Here is a 6,000-nt window from a genome sequence, read left to right as displayed (position 1 = left end):
AGATCATCAACGACAACCACTGTCTGTTTAGTAAGCGCACGTCGCTCGCATTGCAGTTCTCGAGTTAAATCCATTAAATATTAAAGGTTTAGTTAGTCACTGTTGGTTGCTTTCAGTCCGCCTTTTCTTTACTTGGAATTTGACCTGCATGGTGATGAATTTACATTTCTTTAGCGTTTGTAGAGTGCAGTTTTGTCAGGAATAAGATTGCGGCGTCTTTGATATATCGAGCGAAGGTACTTACGTAAGCAGTACACGAACTAAAACTCTTCAGGCTCCTATGAAGATTCAGAAACTTTAAGGGTGCCTATTTATTTCATGAAGACACTGTCCCTGCGTTCGTGCGCTTTTGTGACACTCGTTGCAGCCATGACCTATTACGTGTACATTGGTCGCAATTTTCGATCTTGAATGAATACATCTCCTTTTCCTCTATTTCTAAATTGTAAACGTTGATTATTGCAGGGTATAACTGCTTGGCGTCTGTTCAGTGCGTTTGGACGGCTGCAGCTTTCTAGAAGGCCCTTTTAAGTAGCTTCAACGGGTAATTGCTTCAGTTGCAGTCAGATACAAACTTCATTTACCGTGAATCTTCGAGCAGACGTTCAGTTTAAATGGAAATAATTAAGCGCAAATCTACACTGTACGTGTTTTGTTGTCTGTAAAACTTTCAGTCGTAATCTATATAGCCAGTGCAACGCGTTATCCTTGACATGGTTGCTTAATTTCACAGTAGTAAGTTCCCTACGGGGTGCAGTTTATAGACTAGGAGCATTTATGATTGCAGAATGAAGGAGTTGTAAGGTTGATATTTTTTCTTAAGCAGGGGGGGAGGGAGGGCGTAGGGAAAATTAATATTTTCAATTTCTTGAAACAAGAATTGTACGACTGGAGGAATTAAGATGGTACGGATCAAAATATGGGACAGATCTGTTTGGGGACTCAAGCGTACGTCTGATGGTCCCGAAAATATGGCTCATACATTCAACTTACGACTAAGCATTGTACTAGAAGAGCTCCAACAGTGTGTTTTTCACGATATTTGTGCGAAAGTTATAGCTTTAAATTTATGTGTGAAGGAATAGCCCCACAATATTGGCAAACAACATTTGCCGGGAAGTGAGTCCTTTCTTTAAAAAAGAAAAATAGAGAATCATCTCTGATTGATACACAACCAGTCAAACGCTCTCCCCTCTGCTTCCTATATAAAAACTAGAAAACCGGCAGTTTCCAGAAATAAAAATGCGGTGGTTTTGTTGTTCTCATAAAATGCAAGGCGTCTGCGATGTTTCTCTCCTCTGATGTCTTGTGTGGTAGGCTAACCTCCTTTGAGTCTCCATGCGTATATGCTGCCGGCTCCGAATGAACTTTAGTTGCGACTTAGCGTTTGTCCTGTGCATTCCTTCTTTTGTCCCGTCTCAAAGCGTGCGCTTGCCAAGCTTGCAAGTGTGAACCAAACAGACCGTTAACGCTCAAGAATCTGAGTTAGAAGGCACATATAGCTTTCGTTTGTATGTGGTGTGTCCCCATTGGAGAGCTGCTTTCGCGTATAATATGTTCATCATGACCATAGGCTAGCATTTGCTAGCCTATCGTCATGTCTATTTCGTCATACCTATCGCCTATTTAATGTAAGTACTTCACGAAAGTCTTAGGCAGGAATTCTTCGTAAAACGCAAATCCTGATGCTCATCATACCACCGGCCAAAGCAGCCGGCCAGTGGCCAAGAGCACTGTATTTTTGCGAATGCGGCCCATGGGCTACTATTGACGAAAACCGTTTACGTTGGCATTGTTCGTAATAACAAATTCCAACCAACGATTATTACGGACCTACTTATTGTTGCGAAGGTTACCGGGCAATGACAAAGAACACTTGTGAACAGAAGGTTTTGTGAATTCGACCTTTCAACGCACGGGTCAGGGGCTGTCCGGAGTTTATTCTCGTATCGCCGCACATTAGAAAGTAATCGCTGGAGCTCGCGTATACTCGAGAGTGTAGGACAATATTGGCGTTTTGCCCGCGAGGAGGTTCGACAAGACTCTGTCGCAGCATTCGCGACAGCACTAAACGAACTTGTGATGCCGTAGGCTCGGCTTACTCGAATTGCATACCAGCGATAATACGGCTCAAGTGACCATCAGCGAAAAGGTAAATAGTGTACGTGCGACTATAAGAAAAAAGTTAGAGGGTTAAATTTATAGCTGACACCACGGTATAGGCCCAAACCAGCGGTTTGTACACCATTAGTACCGAAATACTTTTGCTGGAGCTGAAAGTTGACACATGCTAATAGAGAAATCGAAACGTCCGTTTTACGAAACATACTGCATACAGCAGTCCGTGCTACTACCGAACACTCTGTGAAATCGTTGCGCACTCACAAGCAAAACTTGGACAGCGCACTTATACTAAGCAACAGCGCTAGGGAGTAAAATACGTGGAACCGGTGTTATGCGCCTACTGCTGGGCTGGTCACGTACACAACTCGGACGGTTCGCTGCACAAAAGCGAGACGACGTGCTTGAGCCTTGCAAAGTATATAGATTTCAGCCACGTCGCGTTGCAGGGAGCCATGATTCTTTGAAGCTTACTGAAGCGAAGAAGGGCCAACGTGAAAGAGGGGCGGGCGGGTGGGAATAGAAAGCGAGGAGAAAGAGACATTGTACATAATGAGCCCGCCGGCCTCACGCTTATTTTATTGACGCACACCACTGCCAGGCATCTCCAGATGCTCTGGCTTAGTGGCTCCAGGGATCACTGCCTGAAATATCGTCAGCGTTGCTGTGTGGTCATTTGAGCCAGCTGGTCTGCTTATTTATGTTGCACTCATGGGTACACACTCAGCCAGATCACCACTGAAGCGAAAACAGAATGCGAAATGGAATGTGAGGAAACAGCAGTCCGTCCCTCGCTCTGCAGCATTTGTTTCCAACACACACACACACACGGTCGGGTTCAAAAGTATGGCCATGCAAGCAAGCAAAAAAGCGCATTTACTTGCTTACGTTTCCACCGTGGATACGCCATCTTACAGACGTGTTGTACTTACAGCCGCGTAGATGACTATATACCTATGAGATAAATCTCGGGTTCTTATTGTCTTCAGTAAACAACCATCATCGAGTGTCATAATCTTTTTTTCATAAATGCGTATTTTACTGGAAACACAGTGTAAACATACCAGAAATTAAATAGCCAGTGTAATGACTAAATATGCTGCTTTTTGCGACTAATAATGAGTCTGCAAAACGTCATGAGCCTCTTTTATGTCCACTGCAGGTCGAAGGCCTCTCGCTGCGATCTCCAATCATCCCTGTCCGACGCCAACCGAATAATTGACATTTGCCATTGATTATATGAATGTGATCCATTGTACAGTATTTTTTCTTGAAGCCAGCCTGTTCTATTGATTGACTGAAGTCAAATGTTGCCCTTAATCTGTTGGAAATAATCTTGGTGAATATTTTATGCGATACTAGAAGTGAACTAATGGTGTATAATTCTTCAATTTATTAATATCTCCCTTTTCTGATTAACTATAACATTGGCATTCTTCCATTTGTCTGGGACCCTTGAAGTCGTGAGACATTTAGTATAAAGGGCCGCAAGCTTTTCAAGCATAGTTGCTTGTGAGTATTCCGCTGGCATTGACCCCACTATTTTCCAAAATGTCTAGAAACATTCGGTAGAAGCAAAACATAACAGTTAAAATTTGATGAAGAATCTTATGGTACTCAAGAGAAGAAAAAAAAAAAGGATCACGAAGATCCAACGTACATATTGAAATCCATGTGAAATGAAGCACTCGTGAAGCGGTTAGACAAGTACTATAAGGGTGCTCGTTCCATTCCTGCGTCTCTGGCGTAACGTAAAGTGGCACGCACGCGTGCGTTTTCACGCACCCGGCCTGCTCAACGTTACACACGCGGCAATCACCAGAAAGAGTTGGGTGGCGTTGGCACGCCGATATAAGTGCACATGTAATTGCGGCCTAATTGCAATAAAGAAAAATGCAGCCCAATAGCTAGAGCATTGGTCTGTCGTGCAGGAGAAAAACAGTTTCGATCCCATCATCAGGGGAACTTGATTCACTTTCCTTATTTTTTTTCACACGACAGCAGGTGCACCTAGCAACCGTAATCAGAAAATAGAAGAATTTGTAAAAGGAAGCTTAGCTTTAAAAAGCTGGTTTATAGCTGCGCTGATGCAGGGAAACACGTCGAACTTCCCTTAAAGCGTTGTTGCCGGTGATAAAGGTGACTACTGACGCTACTATCACGGCTGAAGTACCGCACGCAGGACATTCTTAGCGTCACTAAAGGATCGCACCTTCACGCATATTAAGAGCTACCTTCGCATTTGCTTGCCTTTCAGGCACTCTGTAGAGCAAGCAAGAAATTACTTCCAACTTTATGCATAAACGCCATGACTGAAATTATTATGGCACAGGAAAACCTGCACGGAATTAAAGAGGAATTTAAAGTACATCCCTGCCGGCCTTGAATAAGTATATGTCGACCAAGGAGCCCTATAACGTAAAAATATTCCAAGATGTTTTTATTCCAATCTCCTGACGTCAAATTTGCGTAAGCAGCAACGCAAGCATTGGGCGGTGACCCCACAGAGTTGTCTGAAGAGACAAATCAAACGCTCTCCACGTTTATAGGCAGTCACTTTTGTTTGCTTTAAAAACGAACAACATTGCCTACAGTGAGCAGAATGTCTTATCTAATTGGCTGACAAGAGGCGAGGAACGCGCTCAAGTGGAGAGGGATTCGATGGGGCCGAACCAGTGCACTGAAAATGGATAACCGCATGAAGAGGGTTCTGCCTGCGTCCGCGATTGGTCCGCTTTCACTTACTTGGCTTGAGGTGGCTGGTCAAAAATTGTAGCAGCCTGCAACGGAAGGTTAAGACTGTCGCTAAAACGGATCCTTAGCAAAGAAGAGTTGGCAGAGTGAGGTCGTAAACGTGCCGAAAGTGCTTGATAACGTTACACAGCCACGCGAGAAGGTTTATTGTACGAAAATAAACCTATGCTCTCCGGCACGTGGGAGTAGGCAGTGTCTGAGCGATCGGCAGCCGCCATATTTTATTGCTTTCGGAACGGGGGCAGCCTGCGGCTATTCAGAAAAAAATTCACTTTTGTTCGACATATTAATGTATCTTTACGCGTACACGTCACTTTGACGCGGTGAGTTTTCGCGGTCTTGTGACGTGGCGTGACAGGCAGGTGAAGTGGCTGCAGCCCGAAAACGTTTGACCGATAGCCGAGGTTTAATGGCTAAAAGGCGTCAAATCAGAAATAACTATTTTTTTATCTTCGGTTCAATGACGCATAATCAATGTGCGCGCGTCATACATGGGGAGCAATCGCGGTTTTCGTGACGTCGCGTGACCGACAGGCGAAGTGGAGGTGGTTCAAAAAAGGTCTTGACCAATCACGGAGGGTGATTGCAGAATTGAAATAGAAAAGTTTAGAATAGCTTTACGTTATAACGCCCAAGAACTAAAAATATGAGCGCGTATTGTAAGTTCATTTTAACATTTTGAACAAAATTCGCAACACCGGCGTTATTTTGTTTTCTTACGTACCTTCTCTCAAGCTCGCATAACCCAAGATTTTAAATTATTGGGTTCAACGTGCCAAAACCATTTTCTGATTATGAGGCACGCCATTGTGGAGGACTCCGGAAATTTTGACCACTTGGGGTTCTTTAACGTGCACCTAAATCTCAGTACACGGGTGTTTTCGCATTTCGCCCCCATCGAAATGCGGCCGCCGTGGCCGGGATTCGATCCCCCGACCTCGTGCTCAGCAGCCCAACACCATAGCCACTGAGCAACCATGGCGGATAACCCAAGATTTTGATCTGGTTCTGTGGAGTCAAGCATTTATCTCCAGAGTGTCCTGCTTTATTCATCAGCATCTCCAGTCACTGGTGTGTTATCACCATAATTTGTAATGTGTTGCCGTATAATTGCTAGAATAGAAA

The sequence above is a fragment of the Dermacentor andersoni genome, chromosome 2 (assembly GCF_023375885.2).
Source record: "Dermacentor andersoni chromosome 2, qqDerAnde1_hic_scaffold, whole genome shotgun sequence".
Classification (NCBI taxonomy): domain Eukaryota; kingdom Metazoa; phylum Arthropoda; class Arachnida; order Ixodida; family Ixodidae; genus Dermacentor; species Dermacentor andersoni.
This window is presented reverse-complemented; position numbering follows the sequence as displayed.